The sequence below is a fragment of the Thermobia domestica genome, chromosome 15, assembly GCF_964235325.1.
Source record: "Thermobia domestica chromosome 15, izTheDome1.hap1.1, whole genome shotgun sequence".
In the NCBI taxonomy this organism is placed as follows: Eukaryota; Metazoa; Arthropoda; class Insecta; order Zygentoma; family Lepismatidae; genus Thermobia; species Thermobia domestica.
In genome coordinates, this window is record NC_137468.1 from 65245379 (window position 1) to 65268872 (window position 23494).

The following is a 23494-nucleotide window of genomic DNA, read 5'->3' on the forward strand; positions in this document are numbered from 1 at the left end:
TCAGCGAGGTGTCCCCCCAATTTTTTTCTACTTTTTTTTTTTTGAAATTTTCAACACGCAAAATAATAAAGAAAATACGCATGGATGGTTTTGAAAAACTTGCACATTTAGATTTAGATAGTATCTACAATCTATGAAACTTGCAAACTTTTTCGAGCACCCCCACCAAAATTTTTAAAAAAAATATTCAATTTTGAGCATGTATGATACGATAATTCGGTATGGGGAGGGAGTAGGGGGAAAAATTTTTTTAGGTAGTTTTAGGTTAACCTTTTGGGTGAATAGCAACCCAATTTGGATCAAGGGCCGATTTCACTATCTTACTAGGAAAGACCCTAATTACAATCAGGAATTAAATTCTATGCAAATGATTTTTTTTCGTCTCGCTCTTGTCTACTCCCTCCCATAATTTTCGGGAGACTTGAGACAAGTGTATCTGACTTACTGGACTAACCTCGTTGAAGCGGTCACGAAGCCTACTCTAGAAGGGTTATTTTCGTAACTATAGTTGTCCATTGCTAAGTGGCTTTGGTCTAGTTATTCTTTAGTAGCACTACTTTATTATAGGAGATTGTTGATTAATATAAAGCAAAGTGTTCTTACAAGGTGACAAGAACGCCTAATTAATACGGTACGATCGGGACTACGCTTGGTGTTGCTGAGGAAAACCCTGGAAAAACTCAGTGAAGATAACTTTGTCCTTTTGTTGCTAATATACGTCTTGTAGGTATGTCGAATTTATGTAAAATGACGTTGCGAAAGACGTCACTTGCATTAAAAGCAGTAATAAGTATATTGCATTTTTTGACAGGCTTTAAGTAACTTTGACTCACACTGATGAAACCCAGGCACACGGTGTATATCTACCACAAAACTCACATGGCACGAGCTGGGACCAAACCAAGGACTCTAAGCACCAGAGGCGAGCGTTCTACTAATAAACTACCACGGCTTAGTACTAATAAGTGTAAAGTAAGTACACTAGTACTAGTAAAAAGGTACTATAAAAACAACTGCAGCTTTTAAAGTACAAGCGCTAAAGGGAACATGTTCGTCAAACATATTTAGGAATTAGCACAAGGAATAAGAAATGAATAAATAAAACTAGGATGGGAATTGAGGGATTTCAAAGTATTTTATATAAAAATAGGATAAAGTGGTTTGGCCAGGTAAAAGTAATGGAGAAAGAAGGATTACCGAAGAGAATGTTAGAGTTCAGTAGTGAGTAGAAAGTAATAAAGCATTAGACATACTTATAAATGCATAAAGTGAGTGGAATATGTGTACAGAGCAGAGATTAAACGTAGAATGTGATTGTAAAAGTGGATATGTAGAAAAACACAGCAAACTGGAGGCACGACTTCAGAGCAGACTTTGTCGAATGCGAATAATACAATATTATAAATGACTATTTTATCATCGCGTGTGACCGCACAAAGGATCTTGCAAGAAAATGGTAGTAAATAGTCCTTTCCTGGACTGGTAACTAGCCTGATCTTTATCCGTGTGGGATAATATTTCGCCCAATTCACGGTTGTTCAGGTCATTGCATGTGACGGACATCACTTTTCTGCTACATTCGGAATGAACACAACATGCAGATGCTTTGACTGCATGCATGCATGAGGAGATTACTAATTGACGTTGGAGAGCTGCCACTTCTCACGGCGAGATTATCTCGGGGACCTGACAGTGAAAATTTTCTTTTATTTCGTTACTGTCTGAGGAAACACATTGGTATTATTTATCTTACCTTGTAATTTACACTGCAAACATTAAAGCTGAACGAATTTCTTTCTACCTAGCCATGGGGAATAAACGAAGCAAAAGATGCATTTATATCGCACTAGAAAAAAACGCACCATTGACAGGAATATAACAGATACTGTCCAAAGAATATAAAACAATACTGGGATATAATTGTCGAGACTTTGAATTTGAATTTATTTTAAAGTTTTTCTGCAACTTTGGCTCAGACCGGATGGATGGATGTGATTGGTGGAATGGGATAAGAAAAAATATTCCTCTTATGTTATAGAGAATTATCCACAAAAATGCTCAAAAACCGAATGAGGGTATTAACAATTTCCTGCGGGAAAATTTCTGGTCTCCTTTCGATTTCCCGGAAGGCCCGCCCCCACAGCAGGTAACCCGTTAAATCCACCCATGCTCAAAACACATATGTTAAGGCAAGAACACATACACACATACATAACAAAGAAACAATTCAATATGGCAACACTTCTCTACCGAACCGTACATTTGAATTTTATTTTAAAGCCCTCTAGTAGCTGTGGCTCATCACGCACCGTACATATAATGAACAAACACCACCACTTTAATTTAGACAAGGCAGGGGCATGCACATATATTGTTTCACAGGCCTGAAACCAGCTACAGAGGCTTGGGGGGCCATGAAGACGTTAGGGGGGAGCCATTAAAAATTCTCTTACAAGTATCTAAACTGTGTCTTTTTGTGTTGAGATCTGGAGGGGCCACTTAAAGTTTAGGGGGACCTGCCCCCTAGCCCCACTCTGGTTGCGGGCCTGTAGTTTCATTACGTATGTATAATATATGCTAATGGCCTCATTCTATAAGCAAAACAATCAGCTCGATACCTATAAATTACATTAAGGATGACAATTGATACATAGAGGAAGAAATACAACTCATCTTTCCGTTTCTTCCAATCTCAATACTCGCAGAATTCCTAGTTCAAGATTTCAGCTAACAACGACGCAACGGATCGCGAGAAACCTGTAATAGTGACACAAATTCCAAATAAATTTAGTCCGTTATCTGGATGAACAACAAATGGAATCCACAATATTTAAACGAAATATATCATTTTATATCTCTTCAATCAATTTCTTAATTTCGTAATTGCCGACAAACTTCCGATGTACGGCAGAAGAAAAATTACGACAAGTATTCGCAGCCCTTTTCTGGATGACTTTGATTATCGGGCCGATATCGGTTAATCGTCCCGAAAAGGATGATTTTACTCCGACAATTTCGAACATAGGGCTTACGTCTTATATTGTCCCGAAAAAGACCGGACGGTAAATGGACGATGCCGATCATAAAAGTACATCGGCCCGATGACCTGTGCTACTTGGGGACCAACTTCAGTATGAGTAGATACGAAAAAAAAATGGAAAGAAAGAAAAGTTGTTCTAAATAGTTGGTTTTCAGTCTAAACATTGAAAAAAGTTGGTTTCTAATTAAAAATAGTTGAATTTCCCAAATAACATGAGCCCTTTGAGCTTCAAGTGCCAACTAGTTCCTCATCTTTTGAAGTGTATCTACAATTGTTATTTCCTCATCCACTATTTCTATCACTTCGTCACTTATTTGACTTACAATTCAACTAATATTTCTTCACGTCTACAGAATGTTGGACTGATAATTAATGTTATGCTTAGGTGGAAATAGGCAGTGACGGAATTAGGGCGGGGCCGGGGTTTAGGTCCCCCAGTTTTTTGAGTGAAAAAAATAATTTAAGCTTTTTTATATATTTTTGAGAGTTTATAGTAAATTCATCATCTACCTATCATAGTCTGGGTCTGGCTGGCACCCCCCAGTTTTTCCCTTCTAAATCCTCCTCTGCAAATAGATGGAGATGTAGGCAAATATTGAACTGGTTAATTATTGAAAAGAATCATCTGAAAAGCACTTAGTTTGTAATAATATTGGTAGCGACAGACCAGATATGTAAATTTATATATTTTGTATTTGAGATAAGACTAATTCTGTAATCGGAACGACAATTATTTAAAGGTTGCGAGTGAACCCTAGATATGTAGATTTTTTCTATGTGTATAATCGTGAAATTATCAGAGGTGGTTGAAGGATTGTAATAATTATTAATACAGTGAAACCTCCCTTAACGGACACCTCTCAATAACGGACACCTCTATAATACGGACAGATTTTTTTGTCCCGGGAAAAATATATGTTCTCTTACGGAACAAAACCCTCCCTTTTACGGACACTCTTAGATACGGACGCGGACAGTCCTTTTCTTCCCCAAACATTTCAATAACCTCTTCATAACGGACAGGAATTATCCTCGGCTCTGCTATATATTACAGTAGAGGGAATTTTTTCCCCACAAGTGTATATATCATGAGTCTCGACATGGTGAACCATCGAACAGAGCAGTTTCAAGCTGAACTTGAATTTTTTTTCTGCCAGCAATAAACTGCTCTCTGATGAAAATCCTAGAATACATTCAATAACACTGATGCAGGGACAGTTGGATGGTCAAGAATTCTATGCGAAAGATCACCCCTTTCCTAACAAATTTAGTTCTTTTACCTCTGGTCCTTCCACCTTTTCCCGGTAATTTCATAGATAAGTAAATTAATGGATATTTTACAGGGTGATGACATTTGCGTAAGGAAATTACCATACACACATTATCTTTTGCAGTATATGAATATATAAACACATCTCCGAGTAATAATATTATTTAACAGAAATGAATTTCTCCTTCATCCCTCCCAGTAATTCAAATACGTACTAAATAGTATTTTCATATTGAATTTTACGTATTTACGCTCATACATATGTATTTACTGTATATTACTACATACAATTATCGTTGTGAGAAATTACATTTCTGTAACCTCTCTGTAACGGACACCTCTCAATAACGGACAAAAGTTCATGCCCCATTGGTGTCCGTTATTCAGAGGTTTTACTGTATCTGAATCAAAGTACAGACAACTTAGAAAATCTAGCATTTTGTTTTGTGACACGGTATATGATGTGCATATATCTTTAGTGATTTAATTAGTATCACAGCCATTCCACTAATTCATCTGCTACTGCAGATATGTTTCCCAGAAAGATAATACGGTCAGGATATGACAGCACGTTTAAAATTAAGGAAATAACATAAGCGTGTAATCATGAAAAGACAATGATTAGATATATGTATGTTTCGAGAAGATATTTAAATTGCTTGAATGAATTTATAGTATTATTAAAGAATCAATAACCAATGTCAGTAGTAGTATAGTGAATTAAATACACAGAGCATGATCAAACATGTAATGATTAATTAAAGGGTAGTAAATAATTATAAAATATCCCTACACCAAATAATTTTTTGAAAGTTATTTAAATGTCAGCTGAGTTTATAGAAACCTACAATCCATAAATAATGTCTGATATTGAAATATGTATTTGTCAGTGTTGGGAGCAAATCAAATAAGTTGTAGCAAAACGGAAAAACAAAATATTCTAAACATGGTGAAATAGATTTCGACACTAATTTGTACATCAATCTTTGATGTACGATTCTCGCATCTTATATAAGAACACTTACAATCGCCAAGGGACAACGGTTTTTAAAAGAGGTGATGGTTTATAAAGAACAGCAAAACAAAAAAGGTTTGAAAATAAAATTACACTTAAAACTAAGTTTATTTAGTTAGGTAACCACTGTTTGTACACTTTTTCAACTGACGATTTTCAGTGAATCACTCGGCCGTACATAGCATGTGCATGTGCACAATTTTGAATAAGAGCTTGCTAGTCATTTTTAAAAATAGAAATTTTTATTTCTTTACATTATTTTTGTTCTTAAATTGAAATTCAAAATTGCTTTGCAAACTTATTTTATAAATTTGAGTTTAACAAAATACTAAAAAAAAAAAAAATCCGCACATAATTATGTTGTCCACGAGACCAGAAATATCTCGTCTCGTCTCATAAGTAAACCGAGAAATAAATGGAAAAGTTCAAGACGAGATGAGAAATTTCATACTTCCTATGAATAATACAACTTCATTCAAATCATGAAAAGGATATATTTATATTTCAAATATTGTTTTATTGTTACATCATTCATAGTACTGTATAAAAATTATAATTTGATGAAGTAATTGTACACTCCATATCAAAGAAATCGCGACAGCTAACGCCGTGCAGTTACGTCACCCAGTATATACCTTCTTATCCCATAATCGTGTTAGGTAAACAAACCCTCTCTCTCTCCTTCTTGCTTCTCTCCCATACTAAAATTAGCTAACAACATGAGCGCAATTCTGATTTCAAACTACACATGTATTAGTTTCGATAAAATGAAACAACAAAACCGAGACGAAACAAGATTCATAATTTGTTGTAGGGAGAAACTGAAATACACACAATGAAAAGTTGAAACCAATGGATGTCTATTACACCAAGATTTTAAAATGAGGCAGAGAAAAAGAGAGAGAGAAGAAGAAAAAGAAAAGGGAGAACAGATAAAACAGTGGAATTCAAACGTAGTAAGAAAAGAACTTAAAACTATAAACTTCCGTTTCCAGAAATCCAACAGTAATATAGAAATAACGTTTGTTTTCACATATTTTTTCAGAATTATTCGAATATATAGAGAATGATTTAAACATTCATTATGTCACTCTTGTAATGGATAACATACTCAATTTCCAGGAGAACTGTATATCTCCGAGACACATTTAAGATAATGTAAAAATTTAACACACATGCTTTGTTTCCGATAATGTAGGGGTAACATAATAGCCTTATGAATAACACAGCTATCTAACAATGGTTCAAATCCTGTTCACCACAAAGTTAATTTCTTTACAAAGTGATTGTGAAGAATCGACTTATCATACTGGACAAGCAATACATAAGAAGGTGGAAGCAAACACCTGTATCATGATAGAAACGATTTACGAATGTTGGTTGGGAAAGGGCAAGGGAATTACCAGGAAATTCCAAAGATATCATTGATCTGCAGTATACACTTTTCGTGTTATCATTCTCAAAAAGAAACACTACACCATTTGTTAAACAATGTTTGGATAAAGCAATCGGTGGTGTAGTGGTAACGTGCTAGACTTCCAAATGGGAAATCTTGGTTCGATTCCCCATTAGGTAGTATGATTTTTCCCATAAAATAATGGCTGCAAACAGAGATTTATCTTCTGATGGAGAACTTACAAAGCATCACTGGCTATAATTTGAGTAAACAGTGTGTGCGTGGGGGGCGCGGTGGCCCAGTGGTAGAGCGTTCACCTCTGGTGCTTGGGGTCCCGGGTTCGATTCCAGCCCCCGCCAAGTGAAATTTGTGGTGGACAAACACCGTGCTCGTGGGTTTTCTCGGGGTTCTCCCGTTTCCTCCCACCTTCTTCATTCCACCATTTCACTCATCTCTCATCATCACCATCTTCTTTAGCCTAACCGGCATAATCGTCGGACGTAAAAAAGTGTGTGCGTTCTACATCATATACTGCAATGATAAGTATGTTTCATATTTATATTCGTCCCCCCATCCCTCTCTTTCTTGAGGTATCACTATCCTGTCTTTGCATCTTTCATTCTCCCCTCTCTCTCTCTCTCTTTCACGCCCACATGCACTTTATGTTCCAAAGTTAGTACAGACTAAGAGCGCGATATACGTAGTCTGGAGAATCTAATTAACTGGGAACTTCGGGGTCGTGTTTTTCGTGCTCTGGGGATAACATCCCCAGTCCTGGTCACCTCTAACGGAAATACTGTTTAAACGCAAGGAATGAGTAAAATCTCTTTTTTATCCTCTGGGTTACCGAGTCTCAGTCGAATTACCGGGTCACTACGAATTTGAATCCTCGACCCAGTGGTGGTCTACATCAACTGACTGACACGATAGTCCATTTGAGCTCTTAACGTGTTCATTCTATCTGTGCAAATCACGTTATATCCGGAAGAGATGAAATCAATGTTGGATGTTCGGAACAGATAAATCTTAGGAAAAGACTAGAAAATGGTAACCTCTTTGGGTATTTCAAAACAAAATTTTATTTATACTAGTTCGACACATAATTAGTTTCCATCCTATAATTCAATGTGTTTTCTTCACGTTGAAATTTGAAACATGCTGCATCTATAAGGAACACAAACTTTTGCTTTCGAATATTTGTAACATGTCATTTTGATACAGTTTGGACTTTTAATATAGGGTATTTTTGATAGAAATTTAGCAGTAAAATAGCGCTCATCAATTTTCTCTTTCTTTCTTTCTTTTTCTTTTCGTCTCTCTCTCTCTCTTTTTTTTTTGTTCAGTTTGCATTAGTAGTCCAAAATGGAGGATATGACCAACGCTGTCTACTTGGTATATTAGAATGTGTTTTTGGATCAGTACGTCCAATGAACACTGCCGTATTTGCAAACAAACCACGTGGAAACAAAGCATGTGTGTTAAACTCTTGACATTATCCTAGATGTGTCCCGGAGTTATACAATTCCACAGAAAATTGAGTAAGCTATCCATTATGAAAGATACATAATGAGTGTTTAAATCATACTCTGTATATTCGAGTAGTTCGGAAAAATATATGAAAACAAACGTTATTTCTATATTACTGCTGGATTTCTGAAAACGGAACTTTATAGTTTTAGGTTGTTTTCTTACTACGTTTGAATTCCACTGTTTTATCTGTTATCCCTTTTCTTTTTTTCTTCTCTCCCTCTCTCTCTCTCTCTCTCTCTCTCTCCCTCTCTCCCTCTCTCTGCCTCATTTTTGAATCTCTGTGTAACAGACATCCTTTGGTTTCAACTTTTCATTGTGTGTGTTTCAGTTTCTCCTTACATTAACTTATGAACCTTGTTTCGTCTCGATTTTGTTATTTCATTTTATCGAAACTAATACATGTGTAGTTTGAAATCAGAATTGCGCTCACGTTGTTAGCTAATTTTAGTATGGGAGAGAAGCAAGGAGGAGAGAGACAGGGTCTCTTTACCTGACACAATTATGGGATAAGAAGGTGTATATTTGGTGGCCTAACTGCACGGCGTTAGGTGTCGGAAATTTTTTGATGCGGAGTGTACCAAAGCAATGTAGGTCATTTATCTATGTTTAAGGATACTCAATTCAATACACAATATAATTCAGCAATAAACATGATTTAAATGTTGTTTTTTCAACTTTTATGGATTTCTCGTGAAGTGGAGGGATTTTGATAACTTCTAGATTAAATAGTGTAGCAGCCCAGATGTTGAAATTTCGATCGTCGTCTAAGAAACGAATTTCTTTTTTGTATTTTTTTACCCATCGGAACATCCTAAAGGAGAATCTGACTCATGCCATTTTGTTTTCCTAGGGTAATCCAAAACGGCGTTATCCAATATGGTAGCTACAAGTTAAACATTATCTGGTTTTGAATGCTTGTATCTTCTAAACTACTAACCCAATCTTTATTCGTTCAAATATTAAATTTTGTAGAAGATGACAGGATAAGATGTGATTGTACTTATTATTATTCACACTTAAAATTGCTAACGAGAAAATAATTGAATTAAAAATATTTACTTTTCTCGAATAGCTTTTCAATTATACCAAGAATCACAAACAAACAACTATAGTAATTGTAAAACTTGTAGGACCAATTTTTGAGTATTGTTATCTCCCTTACATAAAGTACTTTCCTGTTGCTATACGCATATCCGCAAAATGTATTCTATGTGGCCGTAAACAAGCATTAGTTAAACAGCAGCTCCCTACGAGAACGTTAACCCGACCTGCCGACTTGACGTCAAAGTCATGAAATCACGTTTCCATATTATAATATAATTTAGAATGTCCAACACTGATAACGGAGAAACCAAAGGAGACAGAGAAACGAAACTTTGCAAGATGCAACTAGAGAAAGGAGGACAGCTGCTCGTGTATTGACGAACAGCCCCAGATAAACAGTGTTGCCAACTTAAGAGAACGTTTTGTCTTCGAAAATTGAATTAACTAAATTTGATATTATCATTGGAAGCAACACTGAAAATAAACACAAAGAAAAAGGTAAACGCAGATCAGTGTTGCAATCTTTTCGAGGAATAATGTGAAACATGTGCTAAATGCAAACACCGTTTTCGCACACAAGGAGTGGTGTACTAAAGTTTTGTTCACCTTAAGATTTGTGTAAAGGGACAAGATTCGCCGATAGACGTCACTACAGTCTTCGTATCTCTCTCATGTATTTTTACATTTACGAAAATTTAAAATTTCTTATACAAATCTCAACCTAGAGACTTCAAAGTTTTAGAGAAGGAACTTCATAAACTGTCAAATGCAACAACCCGTGTCGAATATTTTTTTAGAATTTTCTTCATTCTTGAATCAGTTCCATTATTAAAGGTTTGGATATCCATTTCAACAATAAAAGAAATTATAAATAAAAATCGGCATGAATTGTTGCCTTCGATAGATTATGAATTTCCTTCTCTAAAAATTGGAAGTCTGTAAGCTGAAATTTGTAAGAGAAATCGTGAATTTTCGTGAAAGGTGAAAAAAGTGAGAGATGCGTTGACTGTAGTGACATCTATCGGCAAAACTTGCTCCTTTAAACCAACCTTAAATTAAATATTGACCAGAACTGTTTACACTGATTCCAAGTCTAGAAGGTTTCTTTGAACAATGTTGACATCAACAGAAGAGAAAAGTTGAGTTTGGAATAGGTAACATACCTCGGAAAAGGTCACTAGTGCAGTATGGCTTAAAACCATAGTGCAAGGCGGTAGAGCACGAAAAGCAGTGCTGTGGTTATGTTAGATCGTTAATTCACGTACTGACTGAGATATTCGGTATCTTATTAAATCTGAGAAGTGTGGTTTGTAAAAGATGTCAATACTGTGCACGTTAACAGCGTTTGTATTTAACACATGTTTCACGTTATTTCTCGAAAAGTTTGCAACACAGATCTGAGTTCACCATCTCTTTTGTCTTTATTGCTGCTTTCAATGATGATGTCCAATTTAGGTCATTCGATTTACAAAAATATAACTTTCTCTGGGATTGTCAACACTGTTCATCCTCTTATGTTTTTTAATACACGGGCACCTGTCCTCCTTTCTCTAGTTGCTTCGTGCAAACTTTCGTTTCTCTTTTGCTTTCTCCGTTATCGCAATTGGACATTGTAAATTATAGTATGGAAACGTGATTTCATGACTTTGTCGTCAAGTCGGCACGGGTTAGCGTTCTGGTAGGGAGCTGCTATTTCACTAATGCGTGTTTATGGCCACATAGAATGCATTTCGCGGGTGTGCGTATCATGACACGAAATTGTCTTATATTAGTTACACCGTAATATATATATATATATCGGTCACATCATCAAACTAGAGGATGTAAAATGAAACTTGTCATTCTATTTAGATCAGCGAATTCAATATGTCTGCTGAACATTTTTCTTATTTTCGACCTCAAGTTATGTATTCCGAACTCATTTGATATGAATATCTGATTCTAGAAATCCCGAACTTTATAGTTAGAACTATGTTATGTGCTAGTTATAACTTAGTTATAATGACATAGTGATTATTTACATTCAACGTACAGTGTGCAAATAACAAGCAAGTACATTGATAACACTAAAGTTCCCTTGCGTCACATGTAATCATCACTTGCTCTCCTTTTCTCATTAAAACTTAGTGACATTAATACAGCAGTTGTTATTTTTAAACCTTGGTGTTTGACTCAAATATTAATCATGTCATTTGAAAGAGGAAAACAAACACTCTTATGTGTGGAGAGGGACAGAGAATGTATGTGGGTATGATATATTAATCGACGGAGAAACAAAATTCCAGGAATTCCTATCAACACAATTTTCCCTCTACTGTATGTGTGAGAACTCATCTCGACCTGTCGCTTATAATAAACATCTTCTGATTAATGTGTACACGCTAAAAGAATACAAACGTTCAAAACAAAGTTTAATTTATGTCGATCACTTAAGTTATCGTATTGGGATAGTGTAAAAATCTGTTAAATTTGGTCACCTACTTAAAATGGCCTCATTAAAAAAATGGGAACTGTAATGTAGTATAATGATAAATATTGGTCTTCAGTTACACCAGTGGTAACACTTGATGAAATCCATATCAGTAAAATTTTCATTTTATCGGTACAACCATAGAGAAGAAAGAACACACAATGTACTAATTCTTGTAGGGTTATTATAAATAACTGAAGCGATTTCATAAATTCATTGTAGCTCTAGTAGTTGAAGTATTGTGACAATACTTAACAGTAACGCAGGAAAGCTCAAAAACTTTAAATTGACTGTAGCTCTAGTAACAGATATTGTAACAAACTCAAAAGTAGCGTAGAAAATCTCAAAAAAGTTTTGTTTGTTGCGAATGCACTTCAGATTTTTCCCACGAGACCGCAGGAGAAAGCAGTGAGTCAAGATGGCAACAGGCGGCGAGAAAGCATTTCATGTCATGGCCTCCAAGCCCCCATACGTAGACCTTTATTTTTTATTGTGGGGTTATGTGAAAGGTTCAGTGTTAGCACCTCTTATACCAGCAAACCTGCCTGAACTGCGAGCCAGCATCAACAATGCTTTTGAACTCATTGATAGGGAATGCTGCGCCGAGCCTGGAGAGAACTACATTTACGGCTTCATGTCTGTCGCATCACTAAGAGAGCACACATCAAACATTTGTAATTGTTAACAAAACCTTTTTGAATTTATCTATGTGTGGAAAGAAATTATCGTAATATATACAGTAATACAGTTATTATAAAGCCATTTATAATAATCCTAATGTGTGAACCTATGTACGAGGTGTGATTAAAAATATGTCAAATAATTTTAATAGAAACAAGCTAACAAGCTTACATGGAGTTTGAATTAATCTTCTTCAAAGTACTGTCTTTGACTAGCAATGCACTTATCCCAACGTTGAATCCATGATTGGGAATATATCTGAAAGGCTTCTTTTGGAAAGGCGTTCAGCTGCTCTGTTGTGGTCCTCTCAATATCAGGAATGGTGTCAAAACATTTTTCTTTAAGTACGGTTTTAATGTTTGGGAAATGCCAGGAGTCATGTGGTGCTAAATCTTGTAAGTAAGGGGGATGTGATCGGAAAGGAATCCTTTTTTCGGCCCAAACTTTCGGATCAAAAGCAAGATGTGGCACAGCACGTTTTCTTGGTGTAGAAGGAAGCAATTTACCCATTTAATCGGTAGTTGAAATTCTTTTCACGGGTTCATACAAGACGTTTAGTTCTTCTGAAAGCTCTCGAATAGTTTTTCACCTATTTGAACACATCATTTGTGCCACTTTTTGCACGTTTTCATCTGTTTTTGATGTTGGAGGACGTCTCAATCGTTGCTCATTTTAAACTGACTCCTTGCAGTTTTTGAATTGCTCATACCAGTTACAAGCAGTCTTCAATGCCACCGTTTCATCGCGATTTTGACATTTCGTGAGTTTCTTTTTTGCAGTTTAGAATAAAAGTTGATATTGGCGCGCTATAAACATTCTTAACGCTTCCTGGCTTTTCTACCTCTGACATCCAACTAACATGTCATATCTCGTTCAAAAACGACACTGACTCTACGAAAGTTTTAGGCTACTTTGCGTACTAGTTGAAAAAGATACAACATCAATAAATCGCACTGTGTAACTACATTTACCGTACCTTTTGATCACACCTTGTAAAGCTTTCTTCTCTTAGCTTATAGCAATAAAACTTAAATTTTTACCATCGGGACTTTCCTCAAGATCAGCCACTGGGTTAAAATTTACTTCGTATAATGACCAAACATTAAATTAATAAAATCAAATCAGTAAACATATTTCGTCGTATTCAATCAATCTAGGTACTTGGGATTAAACTATTCTCCATGTTTCTCAATCGCTATTTTGTGCTACTATATTATTCATATGAACCTAAAACTTAAGATGATGTGGACAAAATCGTCGTAGACTTTCACAACTTCCATCTCATACATAAGACTGTGGTTCCCAAACTGAGAGATGCTTCGGCTTAGGGAGCATGAAAGACAGTAAGATGGCACATGCTATCCAAAGATTCTACCGTATAGCCTGAACAAAAAAATGTCAAAAATATTAACAGGATCGTCACTTGAAATCGAATCGAAATCAACACGTAATAAGGTACACATTTTACTAGATAGCGATGATCTACTAAATCACACGTACCACTAGCTGCACTTGAATTCTAATACTACTTTTGTGGCAATATCGAGCCACCACAATTATTGTTATATTGAAGGAAGTGTAACCGTTTAACTTATGTGGTACAAAAAAAAGTTGAAGTAGATTAACTTAATGGGTTTCAAACAACAATATATTAATATAGATTAGATTAGGTTTATGATTAGGTTTAGTCTAGATTAAGTTTACGATGAAGGTCACAGTTCGCAGCACTATTGCCACTCTGAAGATTTCCCCCAGAAAATTTGTTCTTTATGTGTGTTAAACGCTTTCAGAAATTCGTAATGGATCACCTCTATGCAGCAGCGTTACTCTACATTTTGCTTCAAGGGTGTGAGTTAAAGAAAAGTTCTCTATGGATATATAAGTTGCACGGTTTTATTAGTATATTAGTATACGTTGATTAAGATATATGAATTAGTCAAAGTTAACAGGCAATTGTCCCTCCCTGATTTCCCAAATGACATCCCTGTCTTAATGCTTTAGAAACTGTCATCTTGAAATTTGAAAACTAAGATGAACTGCGATCTCTAGTTTTACGTCCCACACATATGTTAAAGAAGAATTTAAGTAAGTTATTATGAAAATAGATGTTGGAATAACAATGTTGAAACAAAATGTTGAATCCATAACAGAAAGTCATTAGTCGCATTCTTTACTGGTTTGATAAAATTTAAAACCAGAAATCGTTTATTTGAACCATATCTGGATTAATCTTTCCTAAGCTTGACTAATACCTCTGGTCACTCTGCTGAACGTTTTCTGAGGCCTGAGTATTTTGCATATCTTACTATAATAAGCCGAATACTCAGAGAGACGATACAGTTTTCACAAAACGGATGTTTGTTCACGTATTAAGTAGCAATTTGAAAGATAAGAGGTTTCGATACGCAAATACGCCAGATCATTTAATCTCTTCTCTAGAAAGTCTAGTAATTGCTCAAACTAGGTTTATTAGAATGAAGTTTGCTTTCGTTGTCCTAGTTCCAATTTATTTACCACTTAGAGTGCATAGTTAGACTAAATAGCTTTAACGATCAGGATCCTGAGAAGAGTGCTCTGGTGCAACATTGCTCAACCTAAGATCTGCAATTTGTTTTTCGAATAATCAAAAATAACCACAAATTTGGTTGTAAATATACTTCTACATACCAAACTCGGAACGTATTGAGTACTAAAATTTAATAGTAGTAAGACGAATCTATACTTTGTAACGCAAAAGCATTAAATACATTTTGGTATTAAATTCTAAATCTTCTAGCGTCTAGATACGACGTAGACATTTATCTTTGTTTACGAAACCCAAACTTATAATGACCTCCATTATACTTTCAAAAGTAAACTTTAAATTGCTTGTAAGTCTGCCTTTCATATGATTCTGAAGCCAAAATAGAATCATAAAGAGAAAAGCATCATAATAACGTTCTAACCAATTATGTGTTATCACAACTCTTTTACGAGATACTTTCCAAACTTTTCCAAAAGCAATGAATCATTATCAACACAATACTTTGTCGAGAAATAATAATAGTGAAAGAAATAAAAAAAAGTCTATTAGAAGTTAAAAAGAGCGAATTCAAAAGAAAATAAGATAAAAGATTCAGTTCTTAGTGGGATTAATGGAAGATGAATTAGCGTGTTTAATTTGCTAGACAAAGCCTATAAACCGTCGTTCCGAAGGGATATTATTCTTTAGTTTGAAGTTACGAAAAACCTTCCAAAGTGATTCGAACAAGCTAGAGTGTCGTAAATCTCTTAATATGCCATTCATTTTAATAGCACTTTTTTACAAAAAAAAAAAGATCCTGGGAAGCTTTCTGCATAAGCCTAAGCAAAAAAAGATGTTAGCGTTTTTGTCACATTTTTGTGGCAGGTTCTTCAAAGTTTAAAGGTCATTCTTCATAGGATGGATAGCAATACATATTCTTTGATAAACAAGTTTAAAATGAAATATAAATTGTATAAAGGAAATAAAATTATATGTATAAATGCTTGATGATGATGTTGACAGTTCTCTTCAATAAAATATCGGATGTTGTTAATAAAATACAATAAAAAAATAGAGAAAAATAGACGGCTTTTTTCGTCGCCTTTAACCTGCAGCATCAAACCCATCAAAGTCATATTGATGGCGCCATGAACTCTGTCAAAGCTATGGTTCCCACCAACTTGACTACTAGAAGAACTGTCATCTTCTTCTAAAACTCTCTTTACGGCCGCGGTGACTCAGTATTAGAGCGTTTACCTCTGGAATTTGGAGTCCCTGGTTCAATCCTAGTCCGCGTCAAGTGAACTTTGTGGTAGACACACTCCGTGTGTGTGTGTTTTCTCGGGGTCTCCGTTTCCTCCCACTTCATTCATTCCACAATTTAATTCGTTTATCTTCATCACCGTCTCCTTTAGTCTAGCGGGCATAATCGTGGGACGCAAAACTGAAAACTTTCATTTCTAGGACACTGTTTGTCTAGCTAATCTCTTTAGATTAACTGGACAGAGATTGCCCTTCAGATAGGAACTCAAGCCTGCTGACATGGCTCTAAATTTTGCTACAGCATTTAATCCTATCCAAATGCTTCGTAAGGTTAGTGCCCTCGGAGAGGATTGACAAACGAGTGGTATATTTAATGTAATACACACTATAACTCAGTAATGGAAAAGTGGTAAACGTTATTTTCTCTCTAAACAGATCCGTGTAGAAAGTGGTAGTTAAATCAGCATTTATTTATACTCTTACCGATGAGTTCAACTGTACAAATTGCAAAGACTATTTACGTATATAGAATAGGACTGCATTATAAAAACGTAATAACGACTATCCCTCAAACTTACAACAATCATTGAAAAAATACCACTAGATTTTATTTAATCTTTTGACTACAACTCCACATTTTTGTATATTATGGCGAAAGGTGTTTTATTAAAATATATTTTATACTTTAACACATGGTTAGAAGACAATTCTACTTTTTTAATTAACGAAATATCCGTATTCAGGAAAGCAGATTCTTGTGTAATGAAAGTAGACTTTCGTCCTATAGGCTATTACTAATAAAATGATTTCCTCACGTGCTTACAAAATAATACTTTTAGTAGTTCTAAACAAGTATTAAACTCTATATTTCATGGAGAAATAAATTTTCATCGACTCATAGAAGATTATTTTGTATAGACAATGCTAGTTAACTAAACTAGATCTATATACGTGTATAAAAATGAAAGTCATTTTGTTTGTTACTCAAAACCTTATTAACCACTCGACCGATTTCGATAAAATTTTCAATATAGACAAAGTTCAAACTTGGAATAGGTTTTGTCATTTCATTTTGACAGTACAACTTAGGAGAGGGGGAGCGAGAAATATTTTAAAATAATCGAAAATGACCGAGATTAATGTCGAATTCATAGTTTTCTCGGTCGCTGAGATGAACAGTGAAACTTCCGATGCCATTAAATCCAAATTCAAACCCTTATGTTCAAAATGAAACGTATTCTCCTTCTGCGAAGAACGGTTAACTTCTAAAAAAATAAACTAAATAATACTATTTGAAAAGGTATGAAATACGGATTGGAACAGTGATGACTCAGTGGCAAAGGTCCCATCTCTGGACTGTGAGATCCCTGATTCGATTCCTGTTGCCCCAAGTGAGTTTTGTGACGATGGTTTTCCCGTTTATTCCCACTTTCTTCATTCCACCATTATCATTCATATCATTATCACCTTCTTTCTTAATCTCAATGCATAATCGTGGGATATAGAAAATGCCACTTATTATCTAGAACTAAGCAATGGCTTCTTAAGCTTTGGTTTGCTATATGAACAAATTAGTGTGCTCTCTTCTAGAAGAAATTGAAAAGAAAATGGAGGACAGACGAATACGAATAGCGTCGTACAATTTTATATGTCACCAGAAAATGCTGGAAAATTTTGAATCGCCCATCCGAAGATAGTCACTGAGTATGGAATGCTGACAACTCTAATTATGCGAAACTTTTTTTTTATTCTCTTATTGGAAACTTGCAGCGTAATTATTTGGAATTCATGGCGTTGAATAAAACATAAAAAGAGCCGCGAATATACAAGCCTGATCAAAGAGTGTGTTCAACCTTTGCTGGTATTATTTAAATACTTTACTAGTAACCTAGGGCTGCTAATTTGTTCCAATATACAGTCCTTCCACCTGTACACATTTGTTTCACCATTGTTACTAACAGTTCTGTTACTGTTAAGATATTCTTCATTATGGTAATCATTAACTCTTCTCTTCTTTGAAGACGTTTAACTTAAACAAAAGTGAGAAAATAAACAAAACATCATATAATGAGAAAGTTAAGATAAAGGACCAAGGCCTTTTCGCGTAAAATTTTGCTAGTGGAAGACAATCTTACTTCTACTACACGTTCATGTATAGGTCTATGAAATGAATTAGAAAACAGAACTTCTAAGTTCTGGCCACATAAATATTTCATACCTACGTTACTTGAATACGGACAAATAGTTCTGTCTTCTGATGTAATATTATTGTTAATAGTCCTCTCATCAAAAGATATAGATACAACAGAAATTCTTAGTTTGAATTAAGTACTTAGTACTTACAACTGAAATTCTTCCATTTTTAGGTACATAAGGGCGAACTACATATCCAGAGTATTTCAAAACAATACCGGAAACGTTTGTGAGGTGACTCCTGACACCAAGACAAGACAAAAAGTATAGATCACCCTGGGTGCACAAATGCTTCCTCTCGGAGTTATAATCTACCTAAAACATGAAAAATTGAATTTTAAAAGTCCATAGCTCCAAAACTATGGGACCTACCGTAATCGGATCAAGACTTCACTTAGGAACTAATACGTGCATTACACAATAATACGTGTTACAGAATCCTAAGGTACCCACGCAGCATTTTTTGCAGAGGGAGTTTGACTACGGGCATATAACTTGAAGTACTCAGCTACTACCTCTATAAAAATTGTTGCGGAAATACCGCAGGATTATGAAGCATGGATTTTAGAGCACATAATAATTTCTAAATGAAGTCTTGATTCGACAACGGTAGGTCCCATAGTTTTGGAGCTTTACATCTTTAAAGTTCATTTTTTTCATGTTTAGGCAGCTTATAACTCCAAAAAGAAGCAATTGTGCACCAATATCTATACTTTTTGTCTTGTTTTGATGTCAGGAATCACCTCCCAAACATTGTTGGTGTGGTTTTGAAACACCCTGTATGAGATCCCCAGAGTTCACTTCATTTTTATTGTTGTGAAGAATAATAATTGAGTAGATAAGAGTTGCAGGCGCTATTCTGAAGTTAATATTCCCTCCAACACCAGAAATTTGGGATGGATTGAGCCAACTAAATTTTCTACTAGAATTGGTTTGCTAGTAGCTAACTTCTAAATTACTCTCAATATATCGAGCTAAAATGCCGGTTGTTTGCACTGGGGAATACGATTATGAGAAATATGGAAGTTCCTTCCCCCTTTAGGTCACTTACTTCAATGAAAGTGTAATGCTAATAATACATTAAGTACTTTACTTTTGTCACGAATTTTGAAATATCCTATTCTTCTAGAATATCCGTTTAACTAAAATATCGTGATAAACAACCAGCTTGAGGCGGGTAATAACTATGTTCCAGAAGTCATTTTGAGTGAATATAAGAAAATTTCCTTATACCGAAAGCTATGAATTCAATACTAAAGATATACCGGTACCACATTGACTTGATCCCTAGTCTTCAGTTGCAAGCGCTGCTATCGGCTGAAGGAATTCCACTCGCTTTCTCTCGCTTAGCAACGGCTGAACCCTTATTGGCTCAACGCGTCGGTGTGTGAGGATGTGAGATTTAGTTCGCATTTTTGCCACGGCTCAAGACATTTTGGCAGCACAATAACTATGATCATTTTGGACCTTACATTTTCACTCTTCTCACCTCTAATACCGAAGAAGCTAAACTTGAACTTAAACAATAATGAAAGTGTCACTGTTCAGCTTAGCGACTCCGTAAGCTTTGTATTCGACACTGATATCGGACGTGTTCGATTACTTTTACATGTCAACAGTTCCCACCGACAATTTCATTATAATCAATGAATACAATAATTTATTCATGTGAATATTTAATGTGATCAGTGATAATCATGTGAGAATACAATTTTTGACTTGATACAAGTTTGTGAATAGAGTAATGGCGGTGGATTATATACTTTATTGCAATGTACAGAAAGACTATCATGGAAAAGTAATAATTCTAATGAAACTAAAACTAATAATTTAAACATACATGGTTCTGAACATTTAAGAACTGAAATCACTGTTGTCATATCATTATTTTTTGCACCATTTGCATGTATTAAATTATTCAAGCATAAGACAATTTCATAATGGTAGCACACAAGAATGTTACGTGTCCGGTGCATCTATATATTCACCACGAAATGTGTTGAATGAATGAAATATTGGCATTACAATAAAATAAGATTCTTTGCAGACCCACTAAAAATTCGATTGGACTATTAAACATATAATTTTACTCGTTTTCAAAATGATATAAATACAACGTGTCCACATTTCGACATACTGCAGTCGTTTTGGCTTTTCCTCATGTAATATTCTTTAGACTAAGTACCTATAACTATTAACCAATCACCAAAGCAACTAATCTAAAAGTAAGCAAAACATTCTTTGCCTTGAATTTTCACTGACTTATTTCTGGAGACGAATACGTTATGTGCGCATGATGTGAACTGATAATAGCTTACAATATACTGATGCTCACAAACATTCAACTTACAACTGGTATGCCATTTATTTATATCAACACAGTGTAATATGGGCTAAATACTGGACGGAATCTCAAAATGAGAATGATAATTTGCCTTTTCCATGCATTAAGCAATTTTACCGGGTTAATTAGCATTCAACATCCATTGCATAATACAAACGATATTACCATGGTTATGCACAATTGCAACGAATAGAATTGTCGCCATTTTACAAATGAAAACTTAGGACATAAACTAATAAAACTTCCTGGTAAAAGTGCTGATTGGGTCTCCACATTTCTATTGATTTTAGTATTCTATTCAGAAATATCTTAATTATTACTCTTGTGTTATTCTTTCCTGCCTAAGGATACAATTAAAAATATAAATTAGGAAAACACAATCACCCACATACTAATAGTAAAAACATAGGAAATAGTAATTATAATAATATATAATATGTACTGGAATTTCGAAAAATATATTCTACCAGACAAAAAATCTCCCTCTAGGGATTTTTCTAGTTAGTTATGACTACAAAATTGATAGTTATAAAAATATTGCTTTTTTGAAACAGGTACGTTATATTCATAGCCAATTTACCCAGTAATTAACAACTAATTAACAACGTACATTAAACAAAACTGATGCAATAAAGAACATACTTTCTATAAGTTGATATGTGCGGTTTTCCTGTTCAGTAACAACACACACACACACACACACACACACACATATATATATATATATATATATATATATATATATATGTATATATATAAAAGTTGAATTCTTCATATTTTAATTTATCTTTACTGATGGACAACAAGCCAAACAGTTATTCGATTCATAATTGATCATCAATTATTTAAAAAAAAAACATACAAAAACAATTAGAGACTAAACATTTGAACATTGCTTTTAAAATATTTCAAATGAAAACATTTGAAATGGTATGTTACACAAGCATATCAGTAGCAACCAAAAACAAATAAAATAAAGTAATGGTTCGTCACCGATGGCAATTTTTACATCAATATTCATCGTAATATAAATATTTACTTCTGATGTTTTCCCTCTAATTACATAGTGGCATTCTAATTTCAGTTTGTATATTTTGTGTAGAGTTAATTAAATATATGATTTGTTATTTTTTCATAAACAAAGTAAATAAACGAAAGCTATATTGACATTACGGTTATTTATAAAAATTGGTCGCTTCCTAAATATAAAGATATAATCTATGCTCGAAGTTTTAAAAATCCACATTTGGTGGCAACATAGGAGGCTCGGCCCGTCTCGATGTTTTTGTTTAATTTTTGGTAACTAGTGGATGCTTTTTTTCTGAAAGCAACAAGTCTTGTAATATCTTTTTTACAAGTTGTAAATTGTCAGTAATTAGAAATTCTAGAATAATAGTGTCAGGAATTGCTTAATATTAATGCTGATATTTCTAACTTATAAATTCGTGATATGTATATACGATTTTCAAAACAACAACAAATACATTAGTATTATAAGATTAGTAGTTTTGAGGAATAAGCCCAGGATTTGATCTGAATTAAGTTTGGTAGGCAAGTAGTCCATTGCCTAAGGAATAAAGCTTGCTATAGTTGATTACCAGGCTTGGTCAACGACAGATTCGGCTCGTCTTGTATGTGGTATTTTTTTTTCTCAGTAATGTAACATGATGGACTTCCGTTATGTTAAGAGCCATAAAGTTCCTCACTTTTATTATTTCTTAACCCTTAAAATTTCAATTTATGCGGATGGTACTCCACCGCCAGCATCAAGAACTGGAAAATTAATGGAAATATCATTCACAAGATAATGACTAATTCTACTCAAAGTTAAGTTGATGCTGTAGCTGAAAGTTATTTGTTAACCCTCGGATACATGTGTGGGGTATTGTGACCCATTCTTGTCTTTATATCCTAGTATTACCATGAAATATCAATAGTTTTTTTTAATGTTCTGTGACATCTAAGCATGATCCTTCCGGTATAGAAACTGTAAAAGTTTTTTTGTAAATTATTATTACTTATATTTATATACTTTTTTTTTAACACTACCCGTCAATTACATGTATGAGGTCAATTTGACCCCAGCCTCACAACACTTGGAAAACTTTGAAAATTAGTAATTCTCCCTGCGTATAGTGTTCAACAATACCCAAAGTTAAGACAATGACTTCAGATCAGTGTGCGAATTATCGAGAGCACGAGGAGGGGGAGGGGGAATCTTCCTGTAAAACTGGATATCTGAATAAGTGTGGCTTTCCCCATGTTATTTTCCTTTGAATTATACTTCATTCTCTTGTAAAGTGCTCATAAAGTCGCACACTGTTTCAAGTTCAACCTTTCATACTGTTGTACCTTACTATCAAGATCCCATACGAAAAAAGGTTTATTTCCGTAAGCGAAAAAGAAAGTCCGTCAGGAGAAACATGTAGAATTTTCTCCATATATCTATATCTCGATCCATTGATACATTCTACAAAATGAATTGACAGTATTTCAGTTTGTTTGTACTTCTCGGTACATCTATTAGAGTAAAGAATTGTTGCGAATAAAGCTGTGTTTTACCTTACTTTGCAGTATTTGTTTCCTCTATAGCTTGACAACACTCCAGCTTGTTGTTGTATAATAGGCGCGTGTAGACTCAGTCGGCATTTCCTCAGTACTCCGGTCTCACGTTTTTCTGTGTTATGAAAACTTTGAAGACAGTGTCTGAGAGGACGTCGTATTATAGTTTTGAACAAGTGCTTG

The 23494-nt window shown here is 34.7% G+C and overlaps 1 protein-coding gene across 2 annotated transcripts in view; it reads left to right on the forward strand.

Annotated features, from left to right (window-relative positions):
- LOC145671053 (5-hydroxytryptamine receptor-like) overlaps window positions 1–23494 on the forward strand; it is a 1055419-nt gene that overhangs the window by 143860 nt on the left and 888065 nt on the right. The window contains exon 1 of one of the 2 annotated variants that reach the window (XM_081739739.1): window positions 955–972. The exons of the other annotated variant lie outside the window; for it this stretch is intronic. The gene's annotated coding sequence lies outside the window, so the exon portion shown is untranslated. Of the gene's footprint in view, window positions 1–954; window positions 973–23494 lie in introns of those variants that run through there. 2 annotated transcript variants of the gene reach the window in all.